Consider the following 13393-nt stretch of genomic DNA (forward strand, 5'->3'; position numbering starts at 1 on the left):
CTGGAAGCAGGCAGAGGCCAGACCACCATGCAGGGCCTTGTCAACTGAACCTGAGCAATTTGTTTCCACGTCCCACGGATTTAAACACTGAAGAGTTTAAACAGCACAGGGCATGGGCATCATCAGCAGTGATAAGATAAAATTGCATTTGAAAAGGTCATTATGGCTTCTGTGGAAGAAGGAGGAAGGGACTTGAGGAGAGACAAACAGGCCAGTCGGCTGTGCGTTGTAGCCATTCAGACTTGGTCCCTGAAGGTAAAGGCAGAGATGGAGAGTAGTGAACTGTGTGAGAATGTTTTCCGATTGACGCCATGGATGGATCAACAACAAAACTAGGGCGAGCATCTATCCTTACCCTTTGTCCTTTCTTTTGTTTTAAATTAATTTATTTCTATTTTATGTGCATTGGTGTTTTGCCATGGGTGTTAGATCCCCTGGAAATGGAATTACAGACAGTTGTGAGCTGACATGTGGGTGGGGAGAATTGAACCCAGGTCCTCTGGAAGAGCAGTCAGTGCTCCTAACCAGTGCTCCTAAAAGCCTTTGGTCTTTCTTATAGTCATTGGCTTCCTTGTCAAGCAGGTAGGCCACCAAGGAGAAAGGGCTTCTAGGTCACCTCCAGACCCAGATTTGCTCCCTGCTTTCACCGGGTGAGGGGGTAGCGGCTGGGGGTTCCTCACACTATGTTCTTCCATGCACCTTTTAGGCTGAACCCAGGCAGGGAGTGAATTTCTTTCATCCCTGCAGGTGCTTTGCATGCTGGGAAATGTAGTTCTGGAGCAGGAAACTGGGCCCGCTCCCGGCTGTGGGTCTGGCAGGCAGCCTGGTTGCCATGGCAGCAGCTGGGCTGGAGCCACCGAACCATTTCATCCACAGCTCTGCTGGTTCTGAGAGCTCCCAGCAAGAAAGCTTGGGCTCCAGGGAGGAGGGAGGGAAGAAGAAGGGAGAGGGAAGGAGAAGAGGGAGGGAGGATCTTTCGGGCCTTCCCCGGAGGCCTAGGCTAAGCTTACCACTCCATGGGGCTTGTGGATTGAGTAGAGAGAAGTCGCCAGCACAGGCTGAGAGAAGGAGTCAGAACTGTTGGAGATGGTCGCGTCAGTCAGACCCTGTAGGTTCAGTTTTGTGAATGCAGAAGCCCTTAGCCGACCAGAGAATGGAGGAAGCAGCCCTCCTCCCCAGGGAAACACAGCCTGAGTGCAAAGGCAAGAGAGTGCAAAAGCGTTACTTAGGAAGGAAAAGCCCTGCCCATCTTTTCTCCAAAGTGTCCCTAGGACACATTCCCTTCTCTCTGCCTGTTGGCCACAGTTCTAGTTCATTCTCCCCACCCCCTCCAAGAAGGCTTTCTAAAACACAAATCTGGCCCTGCCACCCCCCCCCCCCACACACCCCTGCTTAAAATTCTTCAATGGCTCCCCTTTTGCCCACGGCTGGACTAGGTCCAGGCACTCTAGTACGATCATTCATGGCCTTTCTGATGCTGGCCTGCAGCTTGCTGTCCAGCGATCCTCCCGCCTCCCCATCTGCTACACCATATCAAGGATTTCTCCTTCACCCCTGTCTCTGAACATGCTCCTCTCTGCATGATGTGTCCCTTCTCTCCACCTCCAAGCCCACCAAACCTAGCCAAAACAGCCCCTCCCTATGCAGTTTCCCGAACTCTTCCAGCAGCGGAAGAATGAATGGCCCGCTGCTCTGAGCTCCCAGAGCACTTTGTACCTCTCTCTACAGCACTTATCACCCATGTTGTGAGGATTGTCTCTGTAGCTGCCTCTTTCCTCTCTCTCCTCTGCATCGGAGCCATCCCAGGGTCCCCAGAGCCCAGCACAGTATCTGGCACACGGTAGGCCCTCAATAAACGGTGGATAGGATTGAATTTAGAAAAGGAAGGTTTTTTGGGCCTTCGCCACACTCCCACTCTGTATTCTTGGACCTCTCTCCTCTACCAGCTTCTCCCTTGGGTGCCTGAGTACTTGAGCATGGAGGACTGAGCAGTGCACCACAGCTGACTAGTGGACCTTGTCAAGAGAGTGGTGTGTTCTATTCTGGACAGGGGTGACATAGGCACCTATACATGGAGGCTGTAAGCCTCTTCATGGCACTAGGAGTTTGCACCAAGTCACACCCAGGTCTCCAGACACAAGGTGCCTGTATCTTCAACGGAGCCGTGATTTATGAAGCCAGCTCCAGGATCCGAGAAAACCAATTAGGCTTCTGTATTTCTCCACCTGGAGGCAGAATAATTCCAGGAAAGTCCTTCCTTCTGGGCAGAGGCTCCGTCTGCCTGGGCCTCAGCCTGCGTCTGGCCCATCCAGCTTTCTATGCTGTCCCTATGGGCTGCTCTCTGCTCAGTGGCTCTAAGCTTCCAGGGCCAGGAAGGAACCATCTCGAGAAGGATGGCTCTAATTCTACTACATCACATCTGGGAGGCCCTTTCTAGGTTGCTGTCCTTCCTAAACCTTATTTCCTCTTTATAACAAGAGGGGTTTGTTTGTTTGTTTGTTCTTAAGTCCTTAGTTGTCTGGGCCATTCATTCATTCACTTACATATGAATTCACTTGTTCACTGATATATTCTCTTTAAAAAAAAAAAAAAAAAGATTTATTAGGTGGCTTCTTGTGTGGGAGCCGCATTAATCACAAAGAAGTGATTCAGAAACATGGTCTCTACTCTCAGGAGGCTTTCAGTCTGAGGCTTACTTACCTTCAAGCGCTTTGAGGAGGAAGTGAATGGCCTGATTTGAGATGTCAACGATTTTTTTGCTCATTGCACCTGTGGTATGGCAGGTGTGGGAGAGGAAAGTAGGAATGATTCAGGTGTTTCCCTTCCAGAGGAAGTGGAGGGAGCCCCCCCCCACTCCACCCCCCATCCCCCCTCTCCCTGCTCCCCCCTCGTGTTAGGTTCTACATGGGTGATAGGGCCAGGAGAGAGGAGGTTGTGAACTGCTGCAGCAGGGACCCAGGCTCTCAGGGACCTTGGGGAAGGTTCTCTAAGACAGGGAGACTGGTCCTTTTCACCCTGTAGGAGAGAATGTGGATGGGTGGAGCTTTGGCAAGGCTGACTTAGGTTGAGCCAGAAACAGCCTTCCCTGGTTAAGGGTGGGAATAATGGATTAAGGTGTCCCTACTGAGAGAAAGGAGGGTTTCAGCTTCACAACCTGGAGGAAGTGGGCGTTCCCAGAGCTCTTGGAGGCTGTGATGTCACCTCTGCAGTGCAGGGATGAGTCCTGTAAGGGGTTGAGAGCAGGAATTGGTGCACTGGCTGGCTCAGGTTCTTCTCTTATTGCCCCCTCTACAAGCTGGGCCCAGAGCCTGAATGATGTCCTCAAATCCTGTTGCTCCCGTGATCCCAGAAGGCTAGGGCTTAGGGGAAGATAAGTCAGTCTAGGGACTAGGGTTTGATGGAGACCAGAGATGCTAGGGAGCAGAGAATGAGACTAGATGGTGGAGATCCTTGATGCTTCTGGATTGAATGGCAACCTTGTTCTGTAAGTTTCGAGTCTCAGTTCCCCTAGGTATAAAATCTGCTAAATGTTGGACGTGTCTGGGGAAATCCCCAGGGCTCTTTGGTTCCTTTCTTCTGCAATTGGAATGGGATGACATACGGAGAATCTACCAAGAAACGCTGGCTCCACCCTCTACCAAGGGACTCAAATCAGCATTTGTTGACATTTCTCAAGACACCCTCAGTGCTGGTGACATTTCAGAGCCCCGCTCTCTGACATGGCTGGAGGATGTAAGCCTGACCCTGAAGCCTTTGCTCCAGACCCAGACCCACTGGAAAAAACCTTGCCTCTCCTCCAGCACCTCCGACCAGTGCTGAAACTACCCAGGGGGCTCTGGGGCCAACTTGAAAATGTTGACGAGGCAAGACTGGAGCAGGTGTGGGCTCAGTCCTTTTCTTACCAAGCTTCAACATCTGCCTCTGTGGGATGGAAGCCGCCATCCTTGCTTCCCTCAGAAAAGAGTTGTAAGCGCATAATGGTGAGAAAAGGGGAGTGTTATGTCTGCTGCGTACTGTTATCCAAGTGTGAAGTTCAGATGGAGGTATTAGGGCCGGGGTAGGGGTACAGTGTGGAGGACCAGCAGGTGCAGAGGCTGGAGGAACCAAGGCAGATTCTGCCTGTTTCTTTTTTTGTTTGTTTGTTTTTGTTTTGTTTTTCGAGACAGGGTTTCTCTGTAGCTTTGGAGGCTGTCCTGGAACTCGATTTGTAGCCCAGGCTGGCCTTGAACTCACAGAGATCCGCCTGCCTCTGCCTCTCAAGGGCTGGGATTAAAGGCATGCGCCACCACCGCCCGGCTCTGCCCATTTCATACATTGGAGAAGGTCACTTGGTGGGTAGAGGTCGGCACAGGGAACCAGGGGGATTCTTGGATGCTCTTGGTGAAGCTAACAGAGAGCAACAGAGCTGTGGACCAATTCAGAACCAACCCAGTCTAAGGCCAGACCACCATGAACACACGCCTGATCTTGAGAACTAAGCAGGGTTGCGTACAGTTAGTCCCTAGCTAGGGAAACCAGCCTGTATCAGGAGGGAGAGCCAAGCTCACCAGTTTCCCCTCTTCATCTCAGGCTGGTTAGGAAGCCAATTTGAAAGGTCGGGTCAGAGTGATGACAAAATGTCCAGATTTCGGAGTCAGCAGAGCTAATCCTGGCCCTACTGCTCACTAGCTGTGTGGCTTTAGGCAAGTACTTCACCTTTCAGAACACTGTCTTTCTCAGTTCTGAAGAAAGGTAGTGATGTGGCATACCTTGCTGGCTTGTGAGGAGAGTTGGAGAGGATGATGCTTCAAATTTCTTAGCATGGACGGCCATAGAACACACGGTGAGCAGCCTTGCTGGCCTCTATCGTTAGTGGCATCCGCTCTCAACCAGGAAGCAGATTGGACCTCACTGAAAACCTGTCTCACCTCAGACGGGCCTTCATCCACAAAGAGAGAAGACCATCTCCCTGACAGGTGCTTGTACATTTGAATATGTGCCAAGTACCAGATTTCTACTTGGATTCCAAATGTGCTGATTATGTGAGATAGATTTCCCACCTGAGTCTCAGTTTTTGCCTATTTAAATATATAGAGCAGGGGGCTGGGTTTGGGCTTTGGAGGTTAAGAGTACTTGTTGCTCTTTCAGAGGACCCAAATTTGGTTCCCAGAACCCATGTCAGATGGCCTACAACTGCCTGTAGCTCCAGCTCCAGGGGATTCGATGCCCTCTTTTGGCTTCTGCAGTCACCTGCCCATACTGTACACACACACATAGGCAGACACACATATAAAAAACAGTGAGTCTTAAATAAATATGAGAGTAATCAGTCAAGGATTATGGATTGGTGTTAATAGCCATTAAGTGAATTTCTGGTCAAGCAAACAAGTGTGTTTGGTGCCAAAGTAACACACAAACATCATTTCCTAGGGGGTGAGGATAAAATTATAGCCACCGTGCTGTCTGCCTCAGCATTTCTAGTGGTGAGAGCGTAAGGTACCCGCCTCCTGCTGCAGTACAACAGGACGTATCAGTATTGCCTCACACGTGTTGCAGAGGATTGCTTTGAATGGCTTCAGCCTTTAGATCAATTTTCTGGTTTCCAGGAAATGCTAGGAGAGTGTCATAAGCCAAACAATAGTACAAGGAAATAACTAGAAAGCTGGGAGAAGGGATGTGTAGAGGAAGGCTGATCTGGATGTTCTAATGGATAAATAGCCCAGAAAAATGGACTGCATCACGCTAAGCAATGCTCTGCCCAGGATGGTCGGATACTGTCCTCCCACTGGACTCTGGCAAACAAACTAGAAAAGATTGGGAGGGTGGTCAGTTGGAGAAATTGGTATATGGGCTGTGTACTAGAAGAGAAGATGTTTACTGAAATGAAAAGGTGGAAATTGCTGGACACACACACCTTGATCACCTTTCCCCCCTCATTTTATGTGAACGGGTGTTTTGCCCGCCTGTGTATCTATCTATGCACGACATGTATGCAGTGCCAGTGGAGACCAGAAGAGGGCTCGAAATTCCCCGAACTGGAGTTGGAGTCAGTTGTGAACCTCGATGTGGGGGCTGGGAATTGAACTGGGGTCCTCTGGAAGAGCAGCCAGTGGTCTTAACTGTTAAGTCATCTCTCCAGCCCCTTGATCATATTTTGGTTAAACAAACAAACTAACAAACAAAAAAGACTTCTAAGTTTAAAAAAGAAGATCAAGAACAGCTGGCTACGGTGATGCATACCTGCAACTGCAGCACTTTGAAGGCAGAGGCAGGAGGATTGCCACAAGTTTGAGGCCAGCCTGGTCTACAGGGTGAGTGCCAGACTAGCCACCGCTACATGGTGAGATCTTATTTCAAAAGCAAACGAGAGCAGTAGTGGAGAGGTGGTGTTAATGATTAATAGGAATAGGGCCAGTTTTCAATTTTTGTATTTTTGCTGTCTGTACTCATCCCATTTCCAGAATGTGCATGCATTGCTCCTATAATAAAATGCTATTTAATAAGCAAAATGGAAACAGTAACAGCATGTACCTGCTGGTGCTGTCATGGTGCAATGAGGTAATGATGAGAAACACAGGCTTTGGCACAAGTGCATGCTGGGCAGTTTGGTGCCACTAAGATATCTGTGCTGCTCTACCCCCGATCAGCATTACCTTGAGCTGGCTTACTGGGGGTGCTAGCCTGTCCCCAAGTCCTGGCACATAGCAAGCCTTTGCTGATATTTGTTGAACAAATCACTTCCTTTGGTACAGCTTTTGTTGGAAGGAAGCATGCCTCAGAGTTACCTTCCTCTCCCTGAGCCCCCAGGATGTGACTCTCAGCCAGGTCCTTACAATCAGCAGGAGGCAACCTTCTGCTAGTAACAGAGAGCCTCGGTGGTCTGGGTCAAAGGAAACAACCGCGTCCCCACTCCCACGGGCTATACTCTCTGTTTGCTTTCTTTTTCATTTCGGAAACAGAATCTGACTGTAGCTCAGGCTAGTCTGGAACTCACGATTTTCCAGTCTTAGTCTCCCCGGTGTTGGAATTATAAACAATTTCCCCATCCCAACAGCTTTTGACTTTGACTTCCTTGTCCACCCTGAAACTCTTGGCCAGAGGCTGAGAGTGAAGCTCTTCTTTGAATACAGACTGGGATTAAGGCTAACCCCACCCTAGTAGCCGGTTCTTGGTCTGGTCTGAGCCAGCTTCCCAGATAAAGCCCCCAAATTAAGATCAGGCTGCAGCAGGGATTATCTTATGGCGGAGGACTGCCTGAGTTGAAAGCCAGACTTTAGACAGGTAAGCTCGGGTCCCAAGCTTGCTCTGGACCGAACGCTGAAGCTGAGGCGGAGTGTGATCCTGCTTGAGGCCGAAAGATAGCTGAGCTGTTGCTTCGCAGAGAAGCCAAGGAGGAGGCCGTGGGCAAGTGGGCTGCGGGGCGGAGCTCGGGCAGCCATGCTGCACCAGAGATGCAGAGATGCCTCCGGAGGCTCCAGCCTGCCCCGCGCTGAGGGCTGAACCCGCTTAGGGTGAGGGGAGCAGCGTCTGCCCGCGCCGACTCAGAGCGATCCGGCACCCGCAGGGGCGGGGAAGGGCTTTGCCAGCAGCGGAGGAGCACTTGCCTCCAAGGGATCCCCCGCTCTGGAGAGGAGCCTCCGGGCCCAGAGTCTGTGGTTTGTGCCCCATTACCCCAGCTCCACCCACCAGGAGCCCGCCGGGCTCTTTGCTCATTAGGCCGACATCCCTCTTTAATAAAAAATACATGAATAAATAAATAATAGCAGCCATAACCGAGCTGGAAACCGCTTTCCACTCTTCTTTCTGTTCTGTTTCCTCCAGTCCTTCCTTCCAGCCGCGGTCCGGGGGTTGGGGGGGGGGGTCTCGGTGGAGTCGACTGTAAATCCTTTGCTCCCCACAGAGTGGCAGGCATTCCTGAAGACTGCGGCTGGGCCCACTGGACTGGATGGCTGCTCTTGTGCGGGCCTAAGCCAGAAGAGGGGTTCTTCTGGTTTGTTGTTGTTTTGGTTTGGGCACAGTCAAGTCTTTAAAGGACAAGACTCGAACTGGCAGAGACTGGAGCAGTATGAGAGGAACTGGAAAGTGGTATCTACAGAGAAAGCAGGGGCAACACCGAGCTGGTCTCAGGGAGAGGAAGGAACTAGGAGAGAAGATTATCTTTCTTAGACAGAACGACCAAAATCTCACCTTTCACATCTCCCCCTTTCTCTCTGTGCCTCTGTGTCTTCCACGCTTTTTCTCAGTTGTGGGAGACTTCCTTTCTAGGAGGAGACCATCTCTTTCCTGATCTCTGCCCCTCGAAGTTAGTAGAGACCTTTGCGGGCCTACCCACAGTTCAGGACCATGGAGAGTGTCCTACGAGGCACGTGCCCTCTCCCGAAGGAAACTCAGTTCAAATACAGGACTGACCGCCTTAGAGAGTAAGACACGGGCTGAATGGAAGCATAGTAGAGGTGGAGGTCAGAGGGACCAGTGGGGGAGAGGGCGTCCCCAAAGCCTCCCCCCCGCGCGTGTACACACACACACACACACACACACACACACACACACACACTGCCTCCACCCCACGGTAGCTAAGCTTGCATACACACACACACACACACACACACACACACACACACACCCTGAATTACTAGATTTTAGAGGATTGGGAAGCAAAAAAAAAACAAAAAAACAAAAAACAAAAAAAAACTACCCATCCTGGGATATGTAGTTCAGGAGTGCAGCCCTTGCTAGGATGCTAAACATAACCAGCAAATCCTGGCACAGAGAACACTATGACCCGTGGGTAGGTGCTGGGGAGGCTGGGGAAGCAATGTTGTGCACACAATCCCCAATCTGAGGGTGTGCTCAAGAGTAGGAAGAGTAGGCAATAGGGGCCATGCTCTCTTAGGTCTGTTCATTCTGTTCATCTGGCAGCTGCAGGCTGGAAGGAGGGGGTCAGCCAGGGCCTTCCCTGGCCCTAGCTCAGAACTAATGGCACCCAGGAGTTTCCTCTTCCCCCAGCAGCTCCCTCTGGACAAAAACCAGGAGCCAGATTTCGGGAGCAGTCCAGATGTTCAGGGAAAATACAGGGAAGTGGAGCAGATGGGGCCTGGGGTTCCAGTGGGGGTAGGGGAGGAGGGCGGCAGCTGGAGGCTGTGCTGGGGCATGTGTTAGAGACAAGGTTGGCACAGTGTGCCAGGGCATGCCCTACAGTGTGAGCCCAGGATACAGGACTTGGTTAAAGATCAGGTGGAGTCAGGTGGTCCTGAAAACCTTCCCTGGACCAGTTACTAAGATCTGAGCTGGCTCTGGTTCTGCCGGGGCCCAACGGGTGTACCCTGTGTCAGAAGTGAACATGACAGACCCTGCCCCTGCACCTGCATAGAGGAGCTTAGTCTGTCGGCCTATCATTCAGGACTTGGATTTGAATGCATCTGCCACTCAGCAGCCAGAGTGGCCACTCCTAGGCTCAGGGTAGAAAGTTTTGCCCAGAGAAGGCCCAAGCTTTCTACCCCAGGAGAGACAACTCATCTCCCCATGCAGGTCCTTGATCCATGCCCATGCCATCCCTGTCCTGTGGAGCAGGAGTATGGACACCTACCACAAGACTCTAGATCTCTCTCTCTCTCTCTCTCTCTCTCTCTCTCTCTCTCTCTCTCTCTCTGTTTTGTTTTGTTTTTCAAGACAGGGTTTCTTCTGTGTAGCTTTGTGCCTTTCCTGGAACTCACTCTGTAGCCCAGGCTGGCCTCGAACTCACAGAGGTCCGCCTGGCTCTGCCTCCCAAGTGCTGGGATTAAAGGCGTGCGCCACCACCGTCCGGCAACTCTAGAACTCTTACCATCCTGCCTCCAGCATGCACTTGAGGTCCAGAGGCTTTTTCTCCCCACCCCCATTTAGCTTCACCCAGCTGTTTTCAATTCCCTGAGGTCATACCAGTGTGAGAGAAGAGCCATGAGCTCACTGGGAAGATGAGCAATCTCAGGTGCATAGGAGTAAACTTGCATGGAAGGCACAGTTCTGCAGCAAGGCAAGATTGAAAGCTGTCTCCCAGGCTTTGGGACAATGTGGTCACCAGCAAGTCATGTAGCCCTGAGCATGACTCTCCCCACCCACTGGATGAGAAGGTCTGAACAGGTTGATCTCTCTCCAAGACCTCTTTATGCTCCACTCGGCTCTGGGAAATGGAATGGTGGGGGTCAGCTGTGTTGATGGTCCCCCAGCTGAGGACAAGGCAGTGATCCATCTCCCTCACTTTCTAGGCTCTCGGGACCTCCCAGGAGGTCAGGACAATTGGCAGGGTGGGACTGGAGGACCATCGTGGGGAGGCCAGATTCTGGACTAATGCGTTGCCTGCTCAGGAAGGAGAGCAGGGGAGGTGTGGGGTAGGGAGCAGAGCTAACCGGGCAGGCCAGCACCAGACAGGCAGAGCCAGGCAAACAGAGCCAGGCGAGCAGAACAGAACGCGGCTCAAAGCTCTAGGGCTTCACAAATGGATTTTGCTAAAAACGGAAATTTCCACCCATCCCTGAAATGGAGCCTCGCAGTGTGGCCGGCTCTGGTGGGGGTCTGCAGCAGCTGGGGGCATAGGCAGGGACAGAAACCTCAAGCCAACCCACCTCTTCCCAGCACCCTCCTCCTTCCTCTCTTCCCCTGCCGACAGGGGTCATGGGGTTCCTTGGGGACCTGAAGCATCCTCACACCTTTTGAAACCTTTCTCACCTTCCCCTAGCCTCGGTGTGGCTCACACTCCCCCGTCCTTCTCCTCCTCCTCCTCCTCCTCATCATCATCATCATCATCATCATCATCTTCAGGCTGCCTCTACCCCAAACAGCCCTCACACCTCCCCACTCCCCCAGGACTGACCTGACCAACTTCCCACCTCTACCTTTTCACCCTCTTACCCCCCCTCTGCTCCCCCTCCCCTTCACACACCCTCTTACACTCTCTCCCCAGCTCACTCCCAACTCCCGGTCACACCGCACCCTCCTCACTCCACTTTTTGGAATCCTCTGCTGCTCCCAACTCTCTCTCACCCTCCCCTTTCCCTCCTCCTGCCACTCCATATGACACTGCCTTCCTAGCTTGAACCCCCTCTCCTACACACTTGCTTAGAACTATTAATAGTCCTTGGGGGTTGCTTTCAGAGACAAGGTCTTAGCTCTGTAGCCCAGGCTAGCCTTGAACTTGGAATCTTCCTACCTCAGACTCCTGAGTGCTAGGATTATGGTGGGGGGGGTGCTCCCACACCCACACACCTGGCTCCCACCATCAAGTCTTTAGAGCTAAGTAGCTCCTGGGAAGGGGCTCCCAACTGGACCCTGACGGTTGGATGAACCAGGAAATTGTCTGATGCCTCTGAGATCATTTCCTTACCTGTACAGTGGAATTGACAACTAGCCGCCCCTGTGGTGGGGCTATTGCGCAGACTTCTTGGTGGACCGCTTGCCTAGCACGCAGGAGCCTTAGTCATGTCCATTTGCTGTTTTGTAATTAATTGATCCTTAGGGGGAGGGGAAGGATGGAGCGGATTGTGCAAGCCCAGAGGGCCAGAGTAAAGGAAAACAGTGAATGGCTCCTGGGAAATACGGATAGCCCAGACCTTAAAGAGACACATGCAGATACTGGCCATGGGGTATCACAGAGAATGAGGACACCCTTTCCTTCCCAGGCCAGTGCCCAACACAGACTTCCGTGGACACCACCCAAAGGCTAACCTAGAAGTTGGAATTTGGGATAGAGTATGGGACATTCCAGGTCCCTTTATGAGTGGGTAAGAAGAGTATTGCTGGACTAAGACAATACAGTAGCCAAGAGAGTAAGCGGGGGTGGGGGGGGTGGGGGGGTGGAGGGGCGTTGCCATGGGTTCCCTTGGGGATTTCTTGCTGCAAGCACAGAGCTTAAGGTCTAGGTATAGATAGGATCTAGTCAGCGCCTTATATGAGGTCTTAAAATCAGGAGATGTGTCAGGGCCTCAGGGCTGCAGAGAACAGGTTCCTACTTCTAGGTGGGTGGACAGCAGAGTATGGAGACTGGGCAGGACAGAGCCTGGGGGCTGCATGAATGTGGCCTGTGGTCAGAGCAGGCCAAAAGACTGCATTTAACCTGAGCAGGTGGGGTATTGAGGGACACCTGGTAGGCCGTGGGGGTATGGTATGGAGCCCACCTTTTTCTTTGTCAGCTTCACTTAGAATTAGCAGCAGAAGCCAGGTGGTGGTGGTGATGTATGCCCTTAATCCCAGCACTCAGGAGACAGAGGCAGGTGGATCTCCGCGAGTTCAAGGCCAGCCTGGTCTACAGAGGGAGTTCCAGGACAGGCTCCAAAGCTACACAGAGAAACCCTGTCTCGGGGAAAAAAATAGCAGAAGAATTAGCATCTCTCTGGTTTTCTCTCATTCTAGCCTCAGGTGCTGGGTACCAATCCCAGAGCCTGGCCTGAGCTGGGCCAATCTGTGGAAGACCAGGTTGTTACAGGGGAGAGATGGCTGCGGGTGATACATAAGGACAAGCAAACAGTCACTCGGAGAAGTGGCCTTGGGCCTGGGGCCTGGGAGGACAAGTAGCAGGAAGATGGGAACTAGGGAAAGAATGCATCTTTATGATGGCCCAGAAACAGGGAGCCTGAGAAAAACTGGGACACAAGCAAGGCTGAGAATGTCTGGGAGGTAAGGGTGGGTGAGTGGACCAAGGTGGACTGTGTTCCAGGGACTATGAGGGAGATGGAGCATTCCCGGGGCTTGTGGGCTTGTTCGTAAGAAACGGAGTTTGTGTCTCTGAACACTCAGAGCTGGGGAGAGGGGGGCGAAGGAGGGGAGAGAAGAGGAGGGGAGGGAAAGAAGGAAGTACAGAAGATAGAATCGCTTTCAAGTCTAAAGCCTAGATGACTCCAGGCTCGGCAGGTGGGCTTATGCATACACCTTGCAGAGCATTGTGGGATATTGGTTATCACTGGAGTCTGGACACTTACCTCACCTCAGTTCCATTTGCCTTTCCATAGGAGAGGAAAAGAGGAGCCCATATCCTTGGAAATAGGGGAGTAGAAATCTGATCAGGCCCAGCCTGCTGCCCCCTCATCCAGACTAAGGAGCTCCAAGTAAGAATGCTACCACATTCTAGCCTGTGTGACTTTGGCATGTAACTAACTGCTCTAGCATCCTCACTTTAAAAGAAGGATAACAATAGTAATAACAGCCATGTTTGTGAGGCATGGTGCTAAGCATTTACTCTCTTGAGATGCTGAGCCCAGACCTTATTTGTTGATACTAGGCAGGCATGCAACCTCATTAGCTATCCCCTATCTTTGGTTTTTTGTTTGCTTGTTTTGAGAAAAGGTCTTACTGTGTAGCTCAGGTTAGCCTGGAACCTGAGAGCCTCCTCCTGCCTCAGGCTTCTGAGGGCTGAGATTACAGATGTGAGCTACTAAGTTCAGCA

At 51.7% G+C, this 13393-nt stretch overlaps 1 long non-coding RNA gene across 3 annotated transcripts in view; it reads right to left on the minus strand.

Moving 5' to 3' along the window:
• The window catches only part of LOC118594686, a 100165-nt gene that overhangs the window by 30500 nt on the left and 56272 nt on the right, over positions 1–13393 (minus strand). For all 3 annotated transcript variants that reach the window (XR_004946397.1, XR_004946396.1, XR_004946395.1), the window contains exons 3-5: positions 3155–3223; positions 2701–2769; positions 1011–1190 (exon numbers count right to left, since the gene is read on the minus strand). This is a non-coding gene — a long non-coding RNA (uncharacterized LOC118594686). The remainder of the gene's footprint in view (positions 1–1010; positions 1191–2700; positions 2770–3154; positions 3224–13393) is intronic.

Source organism: Onychomys torridus, chromosome 13, assembly GCF_903995425.1.
Source record: "Onychomys torridus chromosome 13, mOncTor1.1, whole genome shotgun sequence".
NCBI classification, from domain to species: Eukaryota; Metazoa; Chordata; class Mammalia; order Rodentia; family Cricetidae; genus Onychomys; species Onychomys torridus.